Below are 10,549 nucleotides of genomic sequence, written 5' to 3'. Positions count from 1 at the left end.
TACTTCTCCGGGGTACGAGGTGGTCGTTCTGAGTGACCAACCTCTTCGTCTCTTCTTCTCTTTCTGGGCTCATCTGTCTTACTGGCTAGGTACCGATCTAGTCTCCCCTCCCTTACCAATTTCTCTATGACATTCTTCAAGTCAAAGCACTCGTTGGTGGGATGTCCATAGATTCGATGGTATTCGCAATATTCTGTCTAATTTTCTCCTCCCTTTTTTGCTTTTAAGTGGACGGGGTGGTAGAATCTTCTCCGTGTGGCATACTTCTCTGTAAACATCCACAAGAGACACTTGGAGAAGGGTGTAATTATGGTATTTCTTAATCTTTTCTCCATGCGGATCATATTTTTTCTTGGAATCTTTGTCTTTATCTCGGGAGGAGTTGGAGAATCCGGATTTTGGGATTTCTCCTAGTCGAGAGTTTTTCTCCATGTTGATGTATTTTTCTACTCGTTCTTGTACTTTATTCAGAGATGTGGGATATTTTTTTGATATGGATTGACTAAAAGGTCCCTCTCGTAGGCCATTGATGAGACCCATAATGGCTGCTTCGGTTGGCAGACTCTGAATGTCCAGACATGCTTTGTTGAATCTTTCCATGTAGTTAGGAAGACTTTTCCCGATCCCCTTGCTTGATCCCTAGTAGACTTGGGGCGTGTTTAGTTTTGTCCTTCTGGATGGAGAATATGGCTAGAAACTTTTTGGCTAAGTCGTCAAAGCTTGAGATGGACCTGGGGGCAGATTGTGGAACCATTTAATTACTGCCTTTGTTAAGGTGGTCGGGAAAGCTTTGCACCGAGTTGCGTCTGAGGCATCGGTGGGATACATTCTACTTTGGAAGTTGCTAAGATGATGGCTAAGATCTGATGTGCCATCACATAAAGTCATATCGGAAGGTTTAAAGTTTTTTGGGATTTTGGCCTTCATGATCTCTTTGGTGAATTGGTCTTGGTCCTTGTGGGAATTATCCTCGTGGCTGGATTGAGTAATTCTAGTTTTGTTATCAGCTTCGAGCTTTTGGAGCTCGTCATCTAATTCGCAGCATCGCCTGACTTTCCTTCGTAGGTCTTTCTCGGCTTCCCGTTGGTATTCGATCTCCTTTTTTAGCTGTTTTAGGCGATCCTGATGTGCTTCCATGGGTCCCGTGCTTGGGAAGTCCTTATTTTTGTTAAGCTGAGAAGTATCGTCTAGTGTAACCTCCACGTTCTTAAGTGGTGTTCTGTTCTCCACGTCAGAGTTGTGGTCGTTGTTCAGGTTGTCTGCCATGGTTATTTGGATGACTTCCAGGTCTCCAGCAATGGCGCCAATGTTTTGAGGGTTACCTGAAACTGTAGGTCGATCTCGGACGAGATCTTTTATACTGATCGGAGATGACATGTCCGGCTTGTGCGTGGCAGCCGCTGTTGTGTTCGACTTTGTTGGACTGGCAATGCTATTGATCCTTTGTCACCGGAGGGTGGTGGTACCTGCAAGGGACTCTGATGCTTAAGTTAGCAAGGTTATTAAGCAGGTTTTATGTAGAATCAAAGTATGAGTTATACCTGGGTGCTCTAGTGTATTTATAATGTTTGTAGAGTGATCTTTCGGGAGATAAGATAGTTTATCTTATCTTATCTTATCTTTGAGTGAAGCCATCTTATCTTTAAGGGAACCGCACTTATCTCTATAGGCTTGGACTGCCTTTGGATTTGGGTCGTGTTCCTCTGTTTGGGCTCTCTTCGGGCCTCTGTAGAGATTTAGCCAAGCTCTTGGAGAAGAGGTCGGATAGTTCTGACCTGAAGAGGTCGGTTGACTTGTCGTCACACATCCCGGGTTGGACAGCTCGGCCCAGGGTATGAACAGTTTGTTTGCTAGTTTTTCTTAGTTGTAGCATCTTGTTTTTCTTGTTCCTTGTTAGTTTTTGTCTTTATTTGCTCTTGCTACTATGAATTCTCACCACTTTGGCTATGAATTTTGTTCTAACTATGTTGTAGGGAATGGAAATTTCAATGACAACATACATCAAGGATGGAACAATCAAAGATGAGAAGAGCCTCAAGGATTTGATCAACCTTCATGGCAACAACCTTCCCAAATGTGCTATGAGCAAGAATCATTCCATGATGCATACCAATCTAATGGCTATGGTGGACCTCCTTGTGATTATCAACAACCACCACCATATGCCTATGAACCCCCTCCTCAATATAGCCCTCAACCATCATACTCACAAGCCCATTACTACCAAACACCTCCATATGATCATAATCCTTATCAACCATACCAACCACCATTTGAGCCATATGAACCTTATATAGAACCACAACAACCACCACCACACCTATTAGCTTGACGATCGTTTTCCTGTGCTCTCATGAATTAACTCTATATGCTTAAAAGAGAGGATCCTGTTTACAGTATGAGGCAAGATTGGACTTTTACTAAATACCACCTTCATTCCTTATCAAAAATCATCAGTGGGTATCTTCTTATACCTACATCCCTTGGGTACCTTCTTCCTGGGACCTTCCTCCTTGGTGGATGATACACACCCAACACCAAACTTATATTTGATTTCGGGTGGAATTGTATTGGTTCCCACCAAAAAAAGTTTGAGTTGTGAACTCTGCTTTACTTCAATCAGGAATCCTTGGAGACTTGGGTTAGTGAGCTCACTCTTCATGTAAGTACCTCCCTAATCAGAGTGATGTAAGGGTAAAAAAACCTTGAATACCAAGTAATCGTCATGCATCCTCAGAACCAATTCCCCTTTCTCCATATTGATCAGAGCTCTCCCGGTAGCTAGGAATGGTATTCCCAGGATTATAGAGTCATTTCCATCCTTTCTCATGTCAAGAATCACAAAATCTGTAGGGCGAAAGAATATTCTAACCTTAACCAAGACATTTTTCACTATTCCATGTGCATATTTCAGAGACTTGTCTGCCATTTGTAAGGCTATCCTTGTTAGTTATGCCTCTTAAATTTGCAGCTTTTTCATCACAGACAAGGGCATTAAATTAATACTTGTACCAAGATCACATAGGGCTTTGTTAAAGGTGATACTCCCAATAGTGCATGCAATCTGAAAGCTCCCTAGATCTGGCATCTTCCTTGGTAATTTTTTCTGAATTATTACACTGCATTCCTTGGTCAGGACCACTGTTTCATCTTTCTTTAAGGTCTTCTTCTTAGAGAGTAAGCCTTTCATGAACTTGACATAGGGGGCATTTTCTCCAAAACCTCAACAAAAGGAATTTTGATTTGCAACTTTCTAAAGATTTTCAAGAACTTTGAAAACTCCTTGTCCTTGGTCTCCTTTTTGGAGTTTTTGAGGGTATGGCATATTCGCCTTGTGCTCAGGTGCCTTGGGTGGGGCATGTACTATGGTACCCTCAGTCCTTTCTAGAGCTTCTATTTCCTCTGATTCCTTAGCAACTTGTACTTCTTCCTCTGTCACTGGTTCACTTGCCACTTTGATGGCCTTGCACTCTTCTCTTGGATTAGGCACTGTGTCACTAGGAAGAATGTTAGGGGGCCTCTCAGGTACTTGCTTACTCAACCCACTCACTTGTATTTGCAATTTCTGAAGTGAGGCTCTGGTCTCCTGCATGAAACTATGAGTGTTCTTGGAGAGTTCTGCAACTATAGAGACTAAGTCAGGAGTATTTTGAGGCTGAGAGGGTGCTTGCTGTGGCTGAGAGGCCTGAAACTAACGATTATTGAAATTATTCTGATTAAAATTGCCCTGAGAATTGTTGAAGTTTGGTTGCCTCTAAGATTGGTCTCTCCACCCAAAGTTGGGGTGATTCCTCTATCTTTGATTAAATGTCTTAGAATAAGGATCATTATTGGGATTTCTGAAGGAATTGTCCATGAAATCAACCTGCTCAGGAGTAAACTGGCTATATTCATAAGTTTCACCTTGAGGGAAGCTACCACTCATATCATAAGAAGTATCTTGAGTATTGACAACTGAGACTTGCATTCCACTCAAGTATTATGTAATAGCATTAAATTGCTAAGACATAGCCTTGTTTTGGGCAAGAATAGCATCCAAGGTATCCCACTCCATGACTCCCTTCTTTACTGAGGTCCTTGCAAAAGAGTATAGATATTGGTTATTGGCAACCATCTCAATCAGCTCCATAGCCTCATCAGGGTCTTCTTCATGTAGAGTGACCCTCCTACAGAATTATCCAAGGACATCTTGGCACTCTTAAAGACTCCATCATAGTATATCTGTAATTATATCTAGGCTGAAAACATATCAGGAGGACACTTCCTGAGCATCAACTTATACCTTTTCCAGGCTTCATAGAGAGACTCTCGCTCTCTGCTTGAAGATCTGAACATTTGTCCTTAGCTTAATCAGCTTCTAAGGAGGAAAGAACTTGGTCAGAAACTTGTTAACCACCTTATCCCAAGTGTCCAAGAACTCTTTAGGCTGAGTGTCAAGCCATTGTTTAGCTCGGTCCTTTATAGGAAAATGGAAGAGAAATAGCTTGTAAACATCAAGATGGACTCCATTAGTCTTTACAGTATCACAAATCTGTAGGAAATTAGAAATAAACAAGTTGGTTCTTCCTATGGGAGTCTGTGAAACTGGCAATTTTGCGGCACAAGAGAAATCAACCGAGGCGTCAGATCAAAGTTGTTTGCAACAACAGGGGGTACAACAATACTATTCCCATAGAAACTCGGGCTAGGAGTAGTATAAGAGCTAAGTGTTCTCCTACGTTGTGTGGGCATATTAGGAGGATCAACAATATTGGAATTAATTGCATTGTTGTTGTTGTTGACCTCCATAGTGGACACTCCCTGAGATTCTTAGCAGCCTTGTAAGCTATAGCTTGCTGCAGACATCTTTTTGCAATCCTTTTAATCTCAGGATCAAAGTCTAGAAGGGGTTCTTTGTCCCTATTCCTACTCAAAAATAGACAGAAAATAAAGAAAAAGCGAAAATCTCTATCTTAGAGTGGAGAGAATTCCCAGTGAGGTATCTTGTGTAAGAGAACTAAAATAAAATAAACTGAATAAATTACACTAAAATTTCAAAGTTCAATAAAAGAAAATCAACCACAAAAATTGAAAATAATGAAAAGACAAATAATTAGAAAAAATAAAATAAACTCACTAAGGGGATACCAAACTTAAATTCAGAAATTAAGGAAAAATTCTAACTACAATAAAGTTTCAATTTTTGAAAATTTAAAGAACAAAACGAATAAAAAAAATCAACAGCTAAAAATGCCTAATCTAAAAATTAGACAACGGTTAGTTGCCAATCGGAGATAATCCCTCGCAACGGTGCCAAAAACTTGGTCGCAGAATTTGAATACCACAACTGAACTGGCAAGTGTACCAGGTCGTACTAAGTAATACCTCAGGTGATTGAGGGTCGATCCCACGAGCATTGATGGATTGAGCAACAATAGTCGAATGACTCACTTAGTCAGGCAAGCAGAATGTGATGTTTTGAGAGTTGTAAATCACATTAAACAATATAGATTAGAGGGTTAGGTTCAATTCTAGTTTATTAGCCACAAAATCCCTAATTACCTAAATATAAGAGGATTATATGTCACGTATCCCATTATGTCTAAGTAATTAGCAATTTAGGAGGAATTTACTTTCAAGCTAAGCTAGTGTTCAAGTAAGATAACTCTTCCAAGAATCCCAAGAATGCTTATAGAATAAGGGTTATTCATCCGATCTACCCAGATCCATAAAATGAAGAACGAAAGTAATCCTTGAAACTGAATCAATACATTAATTAAAATAGAACAATAATTGTCTTAATCCATAGAAATAAATAGAGCTCCTAACCTTAACCAAGGAGGTTTAGTCGCTCATGACTTCAAGAGAAATCTAGGGTTCTGAAATTGTGAAAGTGCGGAAGAGAGAAGATCCCTAGAAGGATTGAATCTTTTCCCTTTTATATCTAACCTAATTTGATTTGTGTTCCGAGGGTTGCCTGAAACGTGTAGCTCGGTCGTCCGGAGAGGTCCGAGGTGGGGGCTCGGTGACCCGAGCTGGGTATGCAGAATGGTTGGTGGTTGTACCTGCAATGACACTCCGATGCTTAAGTTAGCATGGGTCCAAACAGATATGTGTAGATTTGGAATGAATCCCATACCTGGGTGCTCCAGTGTATTTATAGTAGTTGGCAGTGATCTTCCCCGGATAAGATATTCTTATCTTATCTTATCTTTGGGAGTTTATCTCTATCTTTGTGGAACCGCCTTTTCCAGGCCTTTTCGGCCTTTAGGTTTGGGCTGTGTTCCTTTTGATGGGCCTTCCTTGTGACCGGTTTCGAGCTCTTTGTCCGAGGTCCGACTTTTAGGTGTGAGCTTTAGGACAAGGTCGGACCTCTTGTGGATTTACCGAGTTGGAGGACCCCGGTCAGGGTATGAACAGTGCCCCTGCCCGAGTTCGTCCTTTTTTGGGAGGTCGTGCTCGGGCATAGTAGTCTCTTTTTTGTTTTTCAAAATTCAAAATGGCCGTTCCTGCATTTATTGCATTTTACCATTTTTCCTCGATTTCCGTTCGGGCTCTGTGAAGGCTTTTATTTATTGCTCCTTTTTTCCTTTCTGCGTTTTGTTCTTTTTATGCCTTCAAAAGTGCCGCTTCTTCTTTCCCTTTGTTTGCTTTCCAGAATCTTTCTTTGTGTGTCTTTTAAATTTCCGGCGTTTCCTTTGTGCCGTCGTTTGTTCTACTTGCTTCGGAACTCTTTGCCTTCGCTTCTTCTTTCAGGTTTGTTTCCGTGTTTCTCTTTTCCTGTGATCATATGCTTCTGATCTTTGTGTGGCTCTTGTTTATTTCTTTTTCTTTTATGCCTGGGTTGCCCCAAAAGAGGTGCCGCCATTGCTGTTGTTTTTATATGGGGGGGGCTCTTTTTTGTTCCCCGGTGACTTTGTTCTGTATTGCCCCGCTTCTCGTGAGGTCTTTGTTTCTCGCTTTGCTGAATGGGTTTTCGTGCTCGTCTTCTTTATGTGATTTTTTTTGCTTGCTGTTGTATTCTTCTTTGTAGGTAAGAATTTTATGTCTCGAAAGGTTCTTCAAGCGATGTCGACTAAAATTCCGTGTGGTCTTGATTGGGTAGACCCTCTTCCTCTAAGAGTCCTTACCGTGGTAGATTCTGAGTACTTAGTTAGGTTCCGTAGGCATTGTAGCATATGTGAAAATAGAGAGTCTGAGAGGGATTATGAACTAGTAGCCCCGGATCCCGAGGAGAGAGTGTGCTTCCCGCCCTTAGATAGTTCCGAGAAGCTTTTCTTTTATGCTTATGATTGTTTTTTCTCTAAGCTGGGCGTCCGACTTCCTTTTACCGATCTGGAGTCTGAGGTGTTGTGGTCTTGTAATCTTGCTCCTACGCAGCTCCATCCAAATTCTTGGGCGTTTTTAAAGCTTTTTCAACTTTTGTGTCAGTTCTTGGGCGTTGCTCCCTCTATTTCTCTTTTTTCCTACCTGTTTGTGTTGACGAAGCCAGGGTCGGGTGGAGGGAAGGTATCTTGGGTTTCCTTTAGGGCTAACCAGGGAAGGAAGTTTTGCACCCTGTATGATGAGTCCTTTCATGATTTTAAGAACTTCTATTTCAAGGTCCGGGCTACTGGAGACGTCCGACCTTTCTTTCTAGATGAGAGTGGGGAGCTTTCTTTTCCTCTTTGTTGGCAGGAGAATGTAGTGTCTACTAAGTATACCCTTGAGAGTCTAGATGAGGTGGAGCAGGCTTTTGTGGGTGTGGTAAGCAGTTTATGGGGTCGGGCACCTCACTTGGACACGAAGAAAATGTTGGGGGATCCAAGCCTTCTCCGTTCCGAGTTAGGTAGTTCCCGACCCTACGAGATTATCTTTTTAGTATTTTGGCTTTTGCTTGTTTTTGTTTTGGTGGAATTTCTGTTTTGGTGATCCTTTCCTTTTATTTTTGCAGAGATGTCTTCTCAGGCGGATTCCATGAAGTACCTTCGTCGGACAAAGAAGTCCGTGGCTGCTCGAAATATCGAGGCTGGGGAGGCTTCTGCCCGATCTTCTCCGAAGAAGACTACTGTGGGTGTCACTACTCGGTCAAAGACTATTCCGACTCCCCAGTTTCGACCTATAAATCAGGATCCTCCAACCTCTGGACCTGGTAACTCTTCTCCTCCTTCGTCCTCGGGTCCTCCTCCCAAGAAGCAGAAGACCTCCCAAGAGTTTGTGGGTTTTAATGATAAGGATTTTGATGCTCTTGGTTGGGTTGAACAGCACGTCCTCCCTCAGACTTTTATTTCTACTGATGATGTGTCTATTGAGCACTATTTTCAGTATATGGCGCGGAGCTGTGTCCGGATGGCTAGTCTTCATGCCGCTATTGCCCGGGAGTTCAAGAAATCCCTCATTGGTGCGACCAGTTCCCGACTTGAGAAAGCTCAGTCTGAGTTCGAGAGGATTAGTGAGCTGAAGGCTGCTAGGGTTGTTGAGCTGGAGGCGTCTTTGGAGAAGGAGAAAGCTAAAGCTACCGCGGCTGTGGCGACAGCGAATTCATCCGAGGAGATGGCGAAGGCGGCGAAGGAGAGTTATACTCGGACATATGCCGAGCTTGTGGAGACGAAGGAGAGGTTGCAATCCGCTCAAGATGATTTTTACGAGTTACAAGGACATGTGGCTAGGGGTATGGATGGTATGTTTGATAATTTGAAGGCTCAGGTCCGGGTTCTTGCTCCTGACCTGGACCTGAGTTTATTCAGTATGGATAATGTTGTCGTGGAGGGAAAGATCGTTCCTGCTCCCAATGAGGATGAGGTTCCGGTGTCTGACCCCAAAGTTCCGGTTGCGAACCTGACCTTACCTTTGGCCAGGGAGGAGTCTGGTGTGGAGGTTTTAAACCGAGATGACGGTGCTGTCAAGGCTGTCCCGATTTCTGTGGTTCTTTCTCCGCAGCCTCCTACCGATGTGGAGTCCGGGAAGGATCTTGATTCCCTGTAATCCTTTGTCTTTGGTTGTTTGCCCGGCCTGTGGGCTCTTTTTTGGATGGTTTTTACTACCTGTTAATGCTTTGAACACCTTTTTGCTGTTAGCTACTTGTAGTAACTTTTTGGCTTATTATGTGGTGTTTGTTCGCGTTTTGACTTTTAGTTCTGCTTTATGCTTTTTAGTTGTTTTTGGATAACAACCTTTTAGCTAGCGCTTTTTGAGATTTCGTTTTTTCGCTTGTACTTTTTAGTTGTTTTTGTATAACAACCTTTTAGTAAGCGTTTTCGAAATCTTTGTTTTCTTTGGCCGTTTGCCCTTTTTTTTTTCTTTCTAGCCATCCCTTTGTTGGGTCCGACCTTGTTGTTGGTCGGCCTTTAAGTTATTTTTGTAACCTCTTTTATTTGGCCTTTTGAGCCTTTTCAGAGTTGCTTTATAACTTCTCACATTAATCTGAACCTCGTCGCTTTATCTTTGCCGACCTTGTGTGGTCTTTTGGCAATGATTTTTTGCGTTTTGTCGAGCATAAATTAATGCGCCTTGGCGGGATACTTTTCAGGATTTGTTTCATCATGAGGAAGAAGAAGGAGAAAGAAAAGAGAAAAAATTCGATTAGTATTAAAAAAGAAAGAATATTTACAGAGTGTTTACCCTTGGCTAGGTCGGGTGCTTTTCTTGTCCGGGTGTCTCATTAAAAAACCCTTGCAGGAAAAAGAGTACACCTCGGGTTATATTTTTCTAGCTGTAGTATCGTCTTAGATTACAGGCATGCCAGGCCCTGGGCAGCTCATTGCCTTCTAGGTCGGATACTTTGTAATAGCCTGTTCCTAAGACTTCTGTTACCTTGTAGGGTCCTTTCCAATTTGCAGCTAACTTTCCTTCGCCCGACCTTGGTACCCCAATGTCATTCCTGATTAGAACAAGGTCGTTGGTGGCAAAAAGTTTTTTTTGATAACTTTCTTGTTATACCTTGTGGACATCCTTTGTTTCAACACTTCCTCCCTTATCCGAGCTTGTTCTCGGACTTCTAGAAGGAGGTCGAGCTCTTCCTTATGAGCTTGGATGTTTCTTGTCTGTGGTGATGGAGTAGGGGACTCCGAACCTTGTGACGATGTTTTTATATAGGAATTTGTGGCTTTTCTGAGCCGTGATGGTGGCTAAGGGTTCAGCTTCGATCCACTTTGTGAAGTAGTCGACCCCTACTATGAGGTATTTAACTTGCCCCGGTCCTTGGGGGAACGGGCCGAGTAGGTCAAGTCCCCATTTTGCGAAGGGCCATGGTGCGGCGACGCTGATAAGGTCTTCAGGTGGTGCTTTGTGAAAATTGGCGTGTTTTTGGCAGGTGGGGCATATTTTCACAAATTCTGTTGCGTCTCTTTGCAAGGTCGGCCAGTAGAATCCGGCTCGGACTACTTTCTTGGATAATGCTCGAGCTCCGAGGTGGTTCCCACACATGCCTCCGTGGACTTCTTCGAGGACGCTCTTTGTTTCTGAGGTCGGGACACACCTAAGGAGGGGGTTTGAGAATCCCCTTCTGTATAATATGTCATGAATTAGTGTATAATTCTGGGCGTCTTTCGTGAGTCTTCTAGCTTCCTTCCTTTCGGCGGGGAGAGTTCCT

This window comes from Arachis duranensis, chromosome 3 (assembly GCF_000817695.3).
Source record: "Arachis duranensis cultivar V14167 chromosome 3, aradu.V14167.gnm2.J7QH, whole genome shotgun sequence".
Taxonomy (NCBI): Eukaryota; Viridiplantae; Streptophyta; class Magnoliopsida; order Fabales; family Fabaceae; genus Arachis; species Arachis duranensis.
The sequence above is the reverse complement of the archived record's forward strand: the minus strand, read 5'-3'. Positions refer to the sequence as shown.